The sequence below is a fragment of the Capsicum annuum genome, chromosome 9 (assembly GCF_002878395.1).
Source record: "Capsicum annuum cultivar UCD-10X-F1 chromosome 9, UCD10Xv1.1, whole genome shotgun sequence".
Taxonomy (NCBI): domain Eukaryota; kingdom Viridiplantae; phylum Streptophyta; class Magnoliopsida; order Solanales; family Solanaceae; genus Capsicum; species Capsicum annuum.
The window spans coordinates 157,611,420-157,630,025 of NC_061119.1; positions in this window are offsets into that span (position 1 = coordinate 157,611,420).

Consider the following 18,606-nt stretch of genomic DNA (forward strand, 5'->3'; position numbering starts at 1 on the left):
AAATTATTATATTATATGATCTAAATATATCTATCTTTTTTTATAGGTTGTGCATCCATGGATCGTGCCTACAGAGGGGGAGTCGGTGATGACTTCTTATATTACTCTAGGTCATGTTGATACTATAACAAACCCAACGGTGGTGTTAATAAAGAAAGAATTGGATGGAGTAATAACCATAAGAAAAATAGTTAGTCAAGGTCAGCCTAATGTTAAGGCTCTTCATGACCAACCTACTAAGGCAAATCTGGGTGCTTCTTCTAGTGGAGTTGTTGGTGTTGGTGGCAGACATGCTGATGCTGCTACCACTCATGACGATAAGCATGTTGATGCTCAAGAAAAATAAATATGTTTGAAAACACCCTTTTTTACCCTTACACAGGTCCCTCTCACCCCTCTTTACCCTCGTGTTCTCATTGTGAATGCGAAGAGTGCAAGGACAGCCAGGATAAACTCTTTTAAAAAGTAGAGGCTATCTCTAAAGCTGTCGAGGAATTCAAATCCAAGAGGGGTGTCATACTATCCAAGAAGGTGAGGGAGCTATACTCTCCTACAGTAGTGGTTAGAAGGAAGAAAAGAGCAATTAGCACGTACTCTTCATTTGAAAATTTAAAAAAATTACAACTCCTCCCTCTCAAAAAGTTGTTGAAGTTTAGGGGCCATTCAAGAAGGTGGACATATATGCTAAACTTGGTTCCAAAGAGAAAAGGGATCTATGATAGGCCAAGAATGCTAAGCCAGGCACCCCAGATTACCCCAGGCCTCTCTTTCCCCCCCAAGACTTCTAGATTATGACAGATATGCATATGCGGTATGAGGGAAAGGCAATTTTACTTTTCCTAACCTAAACTTATAATCTATCCTATGAAGAAGAAGCTATGCAACAGATGTAAAATCTGTTGCAACAGCTTGGTATTCTTGTAATGCCCCGAATCTGGTACCCAAAATGCTACACGGTGCTCATAACCTCAAAGGACCACAAGCTAACCCATGATTGATATCTATACCTTTATACTGCATAATATACTATAAAATATGGAAATATGAACTGAAAGGTCATAAGGTTCAAAACAGTGACATAAAATCTGATAAAGATATAACATCTCGGTAGGGTATAAAATACCCAAACCAAGACTGAAATAAGCTGTCTGATCATACTGTAGTCGGAAGAGCCTCTAAAATAGGGCTGTCTGAATAAGGATTTGGTGGGACATATCCCCAACTAACTCCAACTAATAAACTAATTAATGAGGTAATAAAAATAATGATTGTGTCCTCGCAAGATGACTCACTTCTAACTCTGACTACTGAGATTGGAATCTGCTAATGCTCTGGAGCTTGTGTCTCTAAACCTATGGTATAAGACACCATAGCACAAATGCATCAGAACGTTGAATGTACTGGTATGCATGTGAGGTAGGCTGAATGCATAGGGTTCATATGCATGAACAATACTAACTGGCTGACTAATATGAACGTGAGAAAGCATGCATGAATACATAATACTATAAATGAGATCACGAAAACATGATTACTGAGTCTTAGTAATGATAACATGAGTTTACTGATATATCTGAGAACATGGGTGACTAAATCTAACAGTCCTGAACCTGATGGAACTAGCTGAGTTTCATACTGTATCTGAGTTGATTGTATCTGACAGTCCTAAAATTTGAAGAACTATTTGAGTTCTTTTACTGAGACTTATTCTAAAGCTATGGAAGATAGTTATATAACCGACATTCCCCAAATGCGCTATAATAGCTAAGTTGGGGTCCAATCTGTGCCTTGATTGGAAGGGTGTCAATACTGTGCCACTGATAAAGACAAACTATGGGTAACCCTCATCTGACAGTGTCCCCAAAAGAGAACGGTGGGGCCCTCACCTGACAGTGCTTATCAACCTCATAAACCCTCATCTAATAGTGTTGATGTATCAACCTATGCTAGCTATATAGGTCTGGAACATAAGGATAACTTTTAAGAATCACGCCCTTACCTGATAATGTGTGTTCCGATCCATGGGTTCACTCGGTGCTAATTTCTACTCCCATCAGAAAAGACACTGGACATGATTAGCTAGACTAAACTGACTGGATTCATAAAGTTCCACTGACTGATGGAATACTATTTAGATTACTGAGTTACTGAACTTTCGTGAGTCACATGACTGACTGAATTCAACTTAAGATGGCTTAATTGAGAGAATCGTGAAAACATGACACTGACTCTAGGCACACAGCTATATTTTTTTGGGTACAAGTACCCCAGGACTCGATAGAAGGAAAACTGACAAAGCATGACTTTCTTGAATACATCACCATCAATAACAATCCGTAATACAATAGGTGGAGGATTTCATGAAGTGCATAGTCATCATAATCTTGTACATGGAAGAGAATGAATATTCCATGTAAATACTTGCATATCTCCAATGTCATGAGCATTCCATATCACAACAATAATCGCAACAATAGCATGGATTCATGTTAAATCATAAGGAATAGAGCATGGACTTGTCATTTAGGTCCTATAAAGTCATGAAAACATGATTTCTAGTCTCTTAGGCATTTTATCAAACACCTTGCATGCAAACTTTATGGCATAGGTATATTCATTAATTTAACAATTCAAACCGCTTAAAATTCATATATATTTCAACTAACATGCCATCCTAGTTTCATAGAAACACATAAAGGTCCCATATTGGAATCATTCAACACATAAACATGATCAACAATCAAGTCATAACATGAATATCATGATATATATATATATATATATATATATATATATAGTTTAAAATAGGGTTCTTGAGCTTCGTAGATGAAAGGATTCCATGAATCAACACAATACATACCTTAGATAAAAGTTTCTTAGCGATCTACGGTGAAATCTCTTGGATTTGGCTCTTCAAATTGAAACCCTTGCTCTTGTTCTGGAGAGAAATTGATGAAAAAAAAGTATATTTTGGTGTTTTGAGGGCTAAATTCTGTGTTTTTGATATATATAGTGGTGGGAAAATGACCAAATTACCCCTCAAAACAAAGAGGTGGAATGGTGAAAAATTGAGCACAAAGGCTATTGCAAGGTGGTGCCTTTCCCAGAGAATTTTGTAGCTTGGCGGAGCCTTGCTATTGAGGGACGGGGCCAAGGCTATAAGTTGGGCAGTGCCCCTTTATAGCCTTTAGCTACTGTTTCGAAATCCAAACGTGCCCTAAACAGATTTTGAAAATTCTAAAACTCACCCGGAATGTACTATGAACTTGCCCAATTGCAACACAACTTGAAAATTAGAAAATGAAGGTCTAGAAGGTCGTTAACTAAATCCCCAAAGTTTGAGGCTTAAAATGAGACTAAGTTTTGAACACCTAGCTAAAATATTCTAAGTGTTGAACCTTCTAAAGATATTTTATGAGCTAAAAGAGATGATTATCAACTTAATATTTTATAGGGTCTTACAATATCTCTCTCTTGGGAACATTCTTCCTTGAATGAGACTGACTGAGAGGGGAGAAAAGACAAATGATGTGAATACTGAGTATGAACAACTGAAACATGATTTCATGACTGACGTGACTTATAATTTGAACATATCATACTGAACATGCATATCTGATACATGTATAACTGATTCATGAATGCATAATTGAGTGTTCTAATAAACTAAGTTTCTCACAATAAGAATGCATATATGATGAATGATTATATAACTAAACTGATACATGAATGCATGACTGAATATGCAATGGCACTTGATACTGAGTTTATAATGGGACCATGAGCATGAAACTGGATATCAAGTTGGTAATGAGTACTGGACATGAAGCTAAAAAGCTTAAGAAGAACTGTTACCTTGAGCTTGATCTGAGTTGGTGGAGAAGAGATGAGGATACTTGGTACGCATGTCTGCTTCTACTTTCCAAGTAGCTCTCTCAACGGAATGATTTTGCCAAAGAATTTTAACTAGAGTGACTTCTTTGTTCCTCAGTCCACGAGTCTGATATTCTAGGGTTTCGACTGGAATCTCCTCATAAGAGAGGTTGTTCTGAACATCTATGCTCTGAATAGGGACTATAACTTCTAGGTCACCTATGCACTTCTTGAGCAAAGAGACATGGAATATTGGATTAACTGAGGCTAGATTTGAAGGAAACTCTAGCTCATAAGCTACCTTGCCAAAACAACTGAGTATCTTGAAGGTGCCGACATATCGGGGACTGAGCTTTCCCTTCTTGCCAAACCGCTTTACTCCCTTCATGGGAGAGATATTTAGATAGACATAGTCACTAATATCAAAGTCGAGATCTTTTCTACGAACATCTGCATAAGACTTCTGTTGGCTCTGAGCAGCCTGAAGTCTTTCTCTAATCAACTGGACTTTCTCTAAGGCATCAAATACTAATTCAGGCCCTATGATTGAGGCCTCACTAACTTTGAATCACCCAATTAGAGATCTGCATTTCCTACCATAGAGATCTTCGAATGGATCCATCTAAATACTGGAATGATAGCTGTTGTTGTATGCAAACTCAATCAAAGGCAAGTGGTCATCCCAAATTTCCTTGAAATCAATTGCATACGCCCTTAGTATATCTTTTAGATTTTGAATGGTCCTTTCTACTTGACCATCTGTCTGAGGGTGAAAGGTTGTACTGAGATGGACTTGGGTGCTTTCCAAAAGTGAGAGGTGAACTGAGTACCTCTGTCTGAGATAATAGATAGTGGAACACCGTGCAATCTGGCTAACTCTCTGATATAGAGTTTATGAACTGGAAGGAAATGAGCTGATTTGGTCATCCTGTCTACAATGACCCAAACAGAATCATGCTGACGATAAGTTTGAGAAAAACCCATCACGAAGTCCATGTTTACTTCTTCCGACTTCCAAGTAAGAATAATGAACTCCTGCATAAGACCACTAGGCCTTTGATGATCTATCTTAACCTGTTGACATGTAGAGCACTTAGCCACAAACTCTATAACATCTCTCTTTATCCCACTCCACCAATAGATTTCCTACAAGTCGCGGTACATCTTAGTGGCCCCTGGATGAATAGAGTAGCGCGTACCATGCATTTCTGGAAGAATTTGCTACCTTAAGTCATCTACACCTGGGACACAGAGATAACCCTAACAACGCAATACACCATCTCCCCCTTAGGAGAAAACCTCTACTTTTTGATCCTTGAATGACTTTTTTAACTTAACAAGGCTGGGATGTCTATCTTGCTTTTCTTTTACTTTGGATACTGGAGATGATTCTAAACTACTCTAAACCCATATATCACCCTCTTCTGTATCGACTAAGCGAATGCCTAGTCTGACAAGCGGATGCATTTCTTGAGCTAACTTCTTCTTACTGTCCTCAACATGAGTGATAGTACCCATGTACTATCTACTGAGAGTGTCGGCCACTACGTTGTCCTTTCTTGGATGATAAAGGACACTCATGTCATAATCTTTCAAAAGCTCTAACCACCTTCTCTAACGAAGATTGAGATCTTTCTGAGAAAAGTCATACTGAAGGATCTTATGATCCGTGAACACATATGCATGAACTCCATAGAGATAATTCCTCTAGATCTTTAAGGAAAATACTATGGCTACTAATTCAAGATCATGAGTAGGATAATTCTTCTGCTAATTCAAGATCATGAGTAGGATAATTCTTCTCATGGGGTTTAAGTTATCTGGAGGTGTAGGCTATGACCTTACCATGCTGTATGAGGACACAACCCAAACCTACTCTGGATATATCACAATACACTATGAACCCATCTGAACCATCTTGTAATGCTAGAACTGGAGCTGAGGTGAGTCGAGTCCTCAACTCCTGAAAACTCTTTTCGCAAGGATCTGACCACTGAAACTTAACCTTCTTCTAAGTCAATCAGGACATAGGGGATGCAATAGAATAAAATCCCTCTACACATCACCTGTAATAGCCAGCCAAACCCAAAAAGCCCTTGATATCTAATGGAGAGATGGGGCGAGGCCAGTTTCTTACGGCTTCGGTGTTTTGAGGCTCTACTCTAATTCTATCACTGAAGACAATGTGACCAAGGAATGCTACTGACCTTAGCCAAAATTTGCACTTACAAAATTTGGCAAACAACTGATGATCTCTGAGAGTCTGAAGTACTATTTTAAGATATTCTGCATGATTACTCTCATGCGAGAATAGACTAGAATATTATCTTTAAAGATTATGACAAACATGTCCAAGTACTACTTGAAAACACGATTCATCAACTCCATAAAAGCTGTTGGGGCATTGGTAAGATCAAAAGACATGACTAGGAATTCAAAGTGACCATATCATGTTCGGAAAGTTGTCTTCAAAATGTCACATTCTCTAACTCTGAGATGATGATAGTTGGATCTGAGGTCTATCTTGGAGAAGTAACTGGCACCCTAAAGTTGGTCAAACAAGTCATCAATTCTGGGAAGTGGCTACTTTTTCTTGACCGTGACTTTATTAAGTTGATGGTAGTCTATGCACATTCTGAGAGAACCGTCTTTCTTTCACACAAAAAAGATGGTGCACCCCATGGGGAAATATTGGGCCTGATGAATCCCTTATCTAAGATATCTTTCAACTATTCTTTTAGTTCCTGGAATTCTACTGGTGCCATTCTGTATGGCGGAATAGATATTGGCTGAATATCTGGAAGAAGATCAATGTTGAAGTCTATTTCCCTTTCGGGAGAAATGCCTGGAAGATCTTTGAGAAAAATATCTGAATATTCATTCACAACTGGGACTGATTCAAGGCTGGGATTTTCAGAACTAATGTCCTTAACTCGAACAAGATGATAGACATATCCCTTAGATAGTATTTTTCTTGCTTGAAGGTAGGAAACAAGTTGACTTCTGAAAGAGGACACACTACCCTTCCACTCTAGGATGGGTTCATTCAAAAATTGAAATTGGACGATTCTATTTCTGTAGTCGACTGTAGAATAGCAGGAATGAAGCCAATCCATGCCAAGAATGATATCAAAATCAATCATCTCTAATTCAACTAAGACTGCTAAAGTGACTTTTTGAAATATCATAACCAGGCAGTTCCTATATACTTGCCTGGCTATGATGGTTTTACCCACTGGGGTAGAGATTGAAAAGGGATCTACTAGAATTTTGGGACTGACTCCAAAATCGGCTGCTATGTAGGGAGTAACAAAAGACAAGGAAGCACCTAGATCTAGCAAAGCATAAACATAAACATGAAAGATTTGTAACATACCAGTAACTATATCAGAAGAATTTTCCTGTTCCTGTCAAGTCTGAAGAGCATAAAAATGATTTGGACGTTGCCCACTAGTAGTATTGGAGGTGGTATCTTGCTGATTAGGGCGATCGGACTGAGCTGTGGAATGGTTCTACTGACCCTGATAACCCAACTGAGGACAATCTCTGACCCTATGGCTTCACTTGCCATAATCAAAGCAGACATCGCTACCTGATCTACAAACACCCTTGTTTGTTCTTACCACAAGTATAGCAAAGGGGATTAGTTCGGGATTTGTTGACACTACCCTGAGATTTAGAGCCTGGCGCTCTATCTCTGTTGCCACCTCTAAACGTCGGAGCTAGAGCACTGGCTGAAGAAGGAGCTAGAACTGATGACTTAGGATGAAACTGAGAATGGTTTCCTCCTTCTAACTTAGACCTGTCCTTGCTCTCTTACTCTACTTCTCCCTCATCTTAATATTTTTATCCTCTATCTACTAAGCATGAGTCATGAGTCTGGCTATAGTCATGTCACTGTTCAGTATGGAGGATCTGCACTTATTTACTACGCTATCATTCACCCCTGAAATGAACTTACTCATCTTAGCCTGTTGTCTGCAACCACATGAGAGGCATATCTGGCTAATTAAGTAAACTTAAGAGAATACTCTTTCACAATCATGTTGCCTTATCGGAGGTTAATGAATTCTAGAACCTTAGCTTCTCTAAGCTCTTGCAGAAAGAATCTATCTAAGAATAAAGTGATAAAATCCTCCTACTCTATAGGACCTACATCATCTGACCTCTCTAACTTCTACTATTTGAACCAAGTATGAGCCATTTCCTGCAACTGATAGGCAGCTAGCTTCGCACTCTCAAAAGTAGTCACCCCCATGATGTCTGTCACCTTATGAATTTGATTAATGAATTCCTGAGGGTTCTTATCTGACTTAGACCCGAGAAAGGATGGAGGGTTCATTCGGGTAAAGTCCCAAATCCTGGCTACAGCTGAATTGGTCACAGAGTTGGCTGGAATGATAGCTGGTCTTTCATTTCAAGTAGCAACTGATTGAGCAAGAGTAGTGAATGCCTGAACTCCGCATGAGAAACATATTCGTCCAAGGGATCTTCTTGGACAGGCTGAGTTCTTCTCTTGGGAGGCATGTTCTGAAATAAAGAGAAGAAATAGATTAGACTGAGAGATTGACTTGAGATTATGCTCACTGGCTTGACATGAATACTGAAAGAAGGAAAAATATTCCTAAAACATCTTATATCCTCTTGCACATAAATGTGGCACGTAACACACCTATGTATAAGACTCTACTAGATGCGGCTTTCAGACTTTCTAGGACACTATTGAACCTTAGGCTCTGATGCCAAGTTTGTAATGCACTAAATATGGTACGCGAAATGCTACATGGTGCTCATGATCTCGAAGGACCACAAGCGAACCCATGGCTGATATATATACCTATATACTGCATAATATACTGTAAAATGTGAAAACATAAACTGAAAGGCCATAAGGTTCAAAACTGTGACATAAAATTTGATAAAGATAAAACATCTGGGTGGGGTATAAAATACCCAAAACAAGACTAAAATAAGCTGTCTGAATATACTGTAGTCTGAAGAGCCTCTAAAACATAGCTGTCTGAATAAGGAGTTGATGGGACATGTCCCTAACTAACTCCAACTAATAAATTAATTAATGAGATAGTAAAAATAATGATGGTGTCCTCATAAGATGAGGAATCACTTCTAACTCTGACTGCTGAGACTAGAATCTACTAATGCTCTAGAGCTCGTGTCTCTTGACCTATGGTATAAGACACCATAGCGCAAATGCATCAGTACTTTGAATGTACTGGTATGTATGTGAGGTAGGCTGAATGCATGGGGTTCATATACATGAACAATACTAACTGGCTGACTAACATAAATGTGAAAAAGCATACATAAATACATAATACTATAAATAAGATCGTGAAAACATGATTACTGAGTTTAAGTACTGATAACATGAGTTTACTGATATATCTAATAACATGGGTGACTGAATCTGACAATCCTGAACCTGATGGAATTAGTTGAGTTCTATACTGTATCTGAGTTGACTGTATCTGATAGTCCTGAAATCTAAAGAACTATATGAGTTCTTTTATTCTAAAACTGTGGGAGATAGTTATATAACCGACATGCCCTAAATACACTATAATAGCTAAGTTGGGGTCCAATCTGTGCCCTGATTGGAAGGGAGTCAATACTGCACCACTGGTAGAGACAAACTATGGGTAACCCTTATCTGACAATGTCCCCAAAAAAGAATGATGGGGCCCTCATCTGACAGTGCTTATACACCTCATCATCCCTCATCTGATAGTGTTGATGTCTCAACCTATGCTGACTACATAGTTCTAGAATGCAAGGATGACTTTTAAGAATCATACCCTCACCTTACAGTGTGTGTTCCCATCCTTGGGTTCACTCGGTGCTAATTCCTACTCCCATCTGAATAGACACTGAACATGATCAACTAGACTGAACTGACTAGATTCATAAAGTTCCGTTGACTGACAAAATACTACTGAGATTACTGAGTTACTGAACTTTCATGAGTCACATGACTGACTGAATTCTACTGAAGATGGCTTGACTGAGAGTATCGTGAAAACATGACACTGACTCTAGGCACACAGCTGTATTTTTTTGGGTACAAGTACCCCTAGGACTTGATAGAAGGAAAACTGACAAAGCATGACTTTCTTGAATACATGACCATCAATAACAATCTGTAATACAATAAGTGGGGGATTTCATAAAGTACATAGTCATCATAATCTTGTACATGGAAGAGAATGCATATACCTTGTAAATACTTTCATATCTCCAATGTCATGAGCATTCCATATCACAACAACAATACGCAACAATAGCATGGAATTCATGTTAAATCATAAGGGATAGAGCATGGACTTGTCATTTAGGTCCTATTAAGTCATGAAAACATGATTTCTAGTCTCCTAGGAATTTTATCGAACACCTTGCATGCATACTTTATGGTATAGGTATATTCACTAATTTAACAATTCAAACCACCCAAAATTCATATATATTTCAATTAACATGCCATCCTAGTTTCATGGAAACACATAAAGGTCCCATGTTGAAATTATTTAACACATAAACATGATCAACAATCAAGTCATAACATGAATATCATGATATATATATAGTATAAAATAGGGTTCTTGAGCTTCATGAATAAAAGGAGTCCATGAATCAACACAACACATACCTTATATGAAAGTTCCTTAATGATCTACGATGAAATCTCTTGGGTTTGGGTCTTCAAATTGAAACCCTTGCTCTTGTTCTTGAGAGAAATTGATGAAAAGAAGTATATTTTGATGTTTTTAGGGCTAAATTCTGTGTTTTTGATATATATAGGGGTGGGAAAATGACCAAATTACCCCTCAAAGCACGGAGGTGGAATGCTGAAATACTAGGCACAAAGGCTATAGCAAGGCAGCAACTTTCCCAGAGCCTTTTGTAGCTGGGCAGCGCCTTGCTATTGAGGGAGGAGGCCAAGGCTAAAAGCTGGCCGACGCCCCTTATAGCCTTTAGCTACTAGTTCGAAATCCAAACGTGCCATAAACGGATTCTGAAAATTCTGAAACTCGCCAGGAATATACTATGGACTTGCTCCATCGCAACGCAACTTAAAAAATTAGAAAATGGAGGTCGAAAAGGTTGTCAACTAAATCTCCAAGAGACTGTGAAATAATAATTTTTTATTTCAAGTCACACTTCACTTTACTTTAAATTACATGTACATGTAGTGGCAATAATTTTTTTCTGATGAAAGTTGAGTTTTTTATAATGCAATAGATTGTCAATCTGTTGTAAAATATATTCTATGTATTATGGAAGATAGTTTATCTGTTGCAATAGGTTGGTCATCTGTTGTATTATGCCGATGTTATTTCTATCTAATTTGTTGCAATAGTGGGAAGACCTATTTGATAATTTCTAATAGATGACCTAAATCTTACAACATATGCCAAAGTTTGTTGGATATTTTCCAACAATTACTCTTGAATATCCATGTGCTCTACAACACCAAGCTAGTAGCAAATACACCACCATTAAAATTTCAGCAATTAGGCTTGAATATCCATGTGCCTAACAACACCAAACCAGTAGCAATAATGGCAACAATGTAGCATCTTCTTGCTCGATTTTATTTCTCTTCAGAAGCCTTGACTTTGTTCAACTAACCCCAGATTAAACGATTTGCTTGTGAAGGGTGTCTTTCTTCATACCAATTAAAGTAATCACATCCACCCAATTTCTATGAAAACAAGAACACAATTACAAAACAATTACAAGTCAATAATTAATCAACTAATTAAATAAAAAAATATAACTTTGAAAACTTTCAAGTAAAAACTCTACGACCTGGATTTTATTGAGTCCAAGAAATCTTCAATGTAGAAGATGCGCTCGACATTATCAAGATCGATTGGAAAAAATTAAAAAAAAAAGATGAAGAAAAGAAAGACCAAATGCAAATAATCTGAAGAATTTGGATAGATAAAAACAGCTGATGATGAAGAAGAAGATTTGGAAATTTAGAGTTAAATTTTAGGAAGAAGATGAATATATAAGACAATTGGGAAAAAATGACCGTTGGGGGCCAAATCAGATGCCAAGTCAGCAAAAATGAGGGTTCAACAAGCCTTGGCTGCTTGAATTACACGCAAGCAGCCAACAGGGCAAAAAGTGCCAAACTGACATATTTGATGCCTATTTTATTTTACATGTTTAAAATAAACACTGTATACTTGATGCCTATTTTATTTTAGGTGTTTTGAAATGAACACTATCGATGGGTTTTGCATTTTTTATTTCAATTCACTTTCACTTTTTTTTACATGTAGTGACAATTATTTATATCCAATAAAAGTTGAATTTTTATAATGCAACAGATTCTCCATCAGTTGTAACAGATATTCTACTTGTTCTGAGATATAGTTTATATGTTTCAATAGGTTGGTCATATATTACATTATGTTGATGTTTCTATCTAAGTCTATTTGTTGCAACAGTGGGAAGACCTGTTTGATAAATTCCAATAGATTAACTACCTGTTGTAACATATGTCTAAATTTGTTTGATATTTTCCTACAGATGTGTCATTTGTTGCAACAGATACATTATCTATTGCAATATTTGAATCTAGTATTCCATTTCAATTAATAAGTTCAAATCTAAGAAAAAAATAAAATTCATAGACAAAATAAAATAAATCGAAGCCTTTAGAAATTAGCTGAAATAAATCAATGAATAAATGAAATGTAAAAAAATTATTATGGGTACAGATCTCAACAAATACATCAACAATTTAAGTATTGATGTCAAGGATTCCTAAGGAGGGGTCAGGTTATTACTTTGATAGACTCAAGCTATAAAGATCTACTCAATATGGATAAGTTGTTCTTCATCAGGTGCTATGGAATTGGTTTTGGTCGTCGTGGATCTTTATTGTCGCTTACGTATGATTTTTGTATTTTTTCTCTGTATTTCTATCAAAAGAGTAGCATGTTGTCAATGTTTTTCAATAGTAGCTTCTACATCCACCTGGAAAGACAGAATTAGTCAATCCTAATCACGGAGATACAATAAAATGGAAAAGGATAACCCATCTGTTCTAGCAAATCAAATAAGTTTTCCTCTTATTTTAAATTATCCCAAAAATATTATATTTCTATTGCAACAATGAATCAACTGTTGGGACAAATTTCTACATGAGGAAGACCTATATGATAATTTCCAATGGATGAACCATCTGTTGCAACATATGACTCATCTGTTGCAGCAGATAGGTCCTCTGTTGGTACAAACAAAAGAGGTACGAAGAGCTATTTGATTTTCTAAAACAGATGAGACATATGTCGGAACAGATACTTTATCTGGTGCAACAAGTTAGTCAACTGTTGCAACAGATATATATATATATATATATGTTTGATAATTTTCAGCAGACGTGTCATCTATGTCTCTGTCTGTTAGTTGGAACAGACATATATATTCACTTTCTTTAGCTCGTGCTACTCTCCTTTGGACATTGTCCATTGCTCAGTGCAATACACGAACAGAGGAGTTGCAATTTTGCTTTTTTGGATGCTTGATAATGCATTGGAAATCACTTTTCTTCTCCTCTTAGCCTTAATCTCTAATGGAGTGGATGGATATAAATTTCTCTTTGATGGAATTACACCCCTCTTATATGTCAATTCCTTAATAAAAATAGCTCATGCATTAATAACATTAATCACTACAGCATGTTTAGCCCTGTAGTCTTGACATTTGCATGCAGAACATTCGCTGAGAGAGGCAAAATCTGTATAACTAGTATGATCATACACATAATGGTTTGTTTTAAATACCGTAGGAGGAGCATCATTAGCACCAATAGCAACACCACTACCACCACCAACAGCTCCATCACCACTAAGGCCATCAATAACAACAAGCCCACCCTCCAAAATTATTTTTCTTGTAATGGTTGTTGCTCCAAATAATTCCATTTTTATTTTGTTAATGACCATAGGGTCCAATAAAGTTTGTATAGACCATAAAGTAAGAAAAAATGACATCTTCAACTCTCGATTGGTAGGAACTAGCGACGAATGCACAATCTAACATAAATCATTACATATATTAGAATGATGATCAGATCATTCAAAAAAATCATTAATTATAATCATACTTACTGCATCCTTTGGGAGGTTGAAGAGATCAAGAAATTTTGCATTTTTATCAATTTTGGCCGACAACTATCTTAAGATTCTTGGACAGAAAACTTTTTTCTGGTAGTTCACTTGTTGTCTCATTTAAGAAATGGTTTCAAATGGCCAAGCCTATAAAATAACACCAATAAATCAAAATCATTATTGAGTAAAAAAATTGAATGATATCATAATAAAAGGGAAAAACATTTACTATGAAAGCCCATGAAAAGCCATATAAGTTGACAGTCTTTGGCACTAACGGAGTCAACAAGTATTTGATAGTCATTTTGAAGCTTTCATAACCCTAAGTATAGCTATTAAATGCCTCAAGATCTTCGAAGAGCTTTATTAAACGGACGCTTATGTTATTGTTTACGTCTCTCGCTCAAAGAATATTATGTACAAACCAAACCAAGCATAATGACTGCTTGTGTTTCTTTGAAAGTCTTTTACCTTTCAACGCTTCTATCAAATTTTTATTTTTGAAGCTTGGACCAACAATAGACACCAGGTCATCATGATCACATGACTTATCTTTGTCTTTTTTGGGTGTGCGGGATGCTTTTTTGGGGTTAGAATAGGTTTAACTTGAGAAGGAAGATAACATTATAGTCCAATAACTATGGCAAACTCCTTCCAACCAAAACAAATAGGCATGCCACAAAAATATATCCATACCTCACCATCTTATCTTTATTTTCGTACATAAACCTACGCTTGAGAAGTTCATATACCATTTTCATTTGAAAATAATCGTTGTTGTCCTCTGACAAATCAAGATATTTCCAAAAGCAGCTGTCCCTGAAATAAGCATTCAATTTTTATTCTCGAAGTATTTTTCTGAAGGTGTCGAAAGATTTTTCCATGACTGACTTAACCACGAAATCACCCGTTAAATCCATGGCACCATCGCACTGCATTCTCACAGGATAACGATCAATGCTGGTGGTTTTCACCAACTCTTTGGTGGAAGGGCTATTAGAATTTGGATCATCTCTTTTGAAACATTCCTCCTCTCTGTGTTCATCATATTCTGCTCCTGATTGAGATAACGCTTGTAAAGCAAGCTCATAGAGTGGTGGATATAGCCTAGTTGCTTCACTTGTTTCTTTACTTGGACTTGATTGGGTTTCTGTTCCTTTGGGATCCATATTATCTAAAATTAACAAAAACATAAAATAATATATTATAGTTGATTAATGCATCATTAAAAAGGGATAACAGTAAATCTAACAAGCAAAATAGTAAAATAACAGTTCCAATAGATCACTGATCTATTGGACCAGGTAGTATATCTGTTGCAGTATATAACCAATCTATTGCAGCAGATGAGTAATCTATTACAATAATACAAAATGTATTACTTATCTTTTAAGATAGATGAATGGTTTGTGCAACAGATCACACATTGTTGTAACATATGAGTAATCTGTTGGAATAGTTAAATAACCTATTACAACGGATGATTAATTTGTTACAACAATACAAAATATATCACTCATCTATTGAGAAAAATGAATGGTGTGTGTAGTAGATCATATATCTGTTGCATTATCATTTGTTGCAACATTTGAGTGATCTATTAGAATAGTTAAATAACTTGTAGTAATGGTTGAGTAATCTGTTGTGACAATACAAAACATATCACTTACCTATTAAGAAGGATGAATGGTCTGTGCAACATATCACACATCTGTTGCAACATATGAGTGATCTATCAAAATACTTAACTAACCTGCAGCAACGACTGAGTAATCTGTTGCGATAATATAAAAAATATCACTCATATATTGAAAAAGATAAATAGTCTATGCAACAGTTCGCACATCTGTTACAACACATGAGTAATCTGTTGGAATAGTTATCAACGATCAATATTGTTTAGATTTCTTCCAATAGAGGGGTCTTCTATCACGGCAGATAAATGATCAGTTGAAAAAATCAAGTCTTGGACATATCTTGTTGGAAAAGTTGATAGGATTTTATCTAACAGGAGGTTCATTTGTTGCATCAGATCTTTAATTTGATGGTTCATCCATTGCATTAGATGGTTAATTTATTGCATCAGATTTTTTATTCGATGGTTCCTCTGTTGCATCCGATAGTAAATTTGTTTCATCAGATCGTTAATCTGTTGTAACATATGGTTAATCTATTGCATCAGTTAATTAAACTATTGCATCAGATTTTTTAGCCGATGGTTCCTCTGTTGCATCAAATGATTAATTTATTTTATCAGAATTTTAATCTGATGGTTCCTCTGTTGCATCAGATGATTGATCTGTTGTATCATATAAAAAATTTGTTGTATTAGATAGTTAATATGTTGCACCAGATGAATAATCTATTAGAGAAAAAAAATAGTAACATCATTTTGTTCAACAGAAAACAACGATATCATCATTTTTACCAAGAATAAGAACAGAATAAATCAACCCAAATCATTATTTTATTTGTATAAATACAAACAACAAAAATCAAACTTCAAAAAAATGCAACAAACAACAAAAAATCATAATTCACTTCGAAAAGAGAAAAGAAAAAATACCAGAAATTATAATTTTATTCAGACCGCATTTCAAATTAAAGCAACAAATATTGAAATTGTTAACCAATACTATAAGAGAAGTTTTCTCATTTTCTTTAAAACTAAAAAAGCCATAAATTTTTACCTGTGATAGAAGAAAAGAAATGATGAAGAACTCAAAGTTGTTGTGGCCGAAGAGCAAGGATGCCATGTCGATTGACGATTGAAGTCAAAAAGGAACTTGAAGCCCAACTATTTATCGTCGGAGGTTGAAGTCACCAAGGATTGGGAGAGAGTTTTGAGAAGCTATCGAGATAGAGAGAGAGACTGGTTGATTTGGATTGAAGAGGGGTGTGAGTTAGGTTGATTTGTATTTTTAAAATGATTATAATATTTTGAAAATATTAATCAAGTCCACAATTAACTTAGTCAAGTTTCCTAGTTATGTTTGACCCTTTAAGTTGGTCAATGTCACCAATCCTTTATTCAAGACTTAAAAGACACATTTCCTTCAATTTTCTCTACACTCATTATTGATTTTGTTCCACCTATAAAAATCAACAAAACTAAAGTCAATGTCTATTTCACACAATAAATTTGCAAAAAAACTTTAAAAGTTTCAAATGAAATGTGTAAATCTTACCATATGTTTGTCTGAAAGAATTTACTCTAAATTACTCTCAGCATATTCATCCATTTTCTCCCAGCAATCCATCACTAAAACTTTAAAGAAAAAGTCAAAAAAATTGTTTAGTAAATATGAAATAGAGTAATGAAAGAGAAGTCTGAGAGGGGAAAAGGTTCATGCTTTACCCTTCAATGTTTAAAAACGGATGATTATATTTAACATTTCAAAGTAACTCATATATTACATCCCTTGAGGATGCTTCTCTTTCACATTTAGTATTCATTTAAAACTTTTGTTAATTTAAAATGCTTAGCTAAAAACAAAACAAACTAAGCAAGCTACAATATAAAAAAAAAGTTCACTTTCAATTTATATATAGTACAAAATATAGAATATGAAAAAGCATAAAATTAATATAATTAATAAAAAAAATATAGATTATGAAAAATCATAAATTAATATAATTACTCAAAAATCAATGCACATTAAATCCATTTGGGCAAGACTTGATCAAAAATCGTATAGAAAAATATTGAAAAGTCATAGTGATTAGCATTTATTTTGGGCTGATAATGGAATGAGATCAGTTTGACTATTGATTTTTGGGTTTTAATGCATTTATTTTGGGAGTAAGTCATTTAGTTAATATATTATGTATAAAAATTTGAATAAAAAATTTAATAAAATGATAATAAAGATAATTAGGAACGAAAGCCTCTAAAGTATGTCACATAGGATAGGCTATATATATATATATATATATATATATATATTTATATATATATATTTATATATATATATTTACTATAACATACTTAAAAAGTGCTTCCAGGTAGGGGTGCTTATCTGTTGGATCGGTTATTCCAGGTAGGGCTGCTTATCGGTTGGATCAGTTGGATAATTATGTTTAGTGGTTCAGCTTATTGATTATCGGTTTTTAAATATACTAATCCACTAGCCACCCAATAATATAACGGTCGGTTCGGTATCGAATTAGCAATTAACGGATGGTTATCGGATGGTGTAATGGATAAATTTAGGAGAGAATGAAATATTGAGCGATTATTGGTAGTTCCTCTATTTCTTCACCAACTAAGTTGTTTGTATACTATGATTGATCTATTTATCAATCTTTTAGGCTTCTTGAGTTTTGTTCGTGTAGTATTTAATAGGTTAAAACATCGAATCAAATAAGAATTTTCTTCTAGATGTAAAATGTATGTGAAACATTTTTAATTGCTGGATCGATAAAAAAAAAATTAAAACTTTAATATTATTTGAATTTTTATGTTTTATATCAAACTTTGTGAAGGACACATTTGGGTTGTTTTATTTTTATTGCGGCCCTTTGTGTTATCAAGAATAATTTATGTTTTGGTTTAAGAATTAATTTCAGATTTTCTTTACATTTTAGG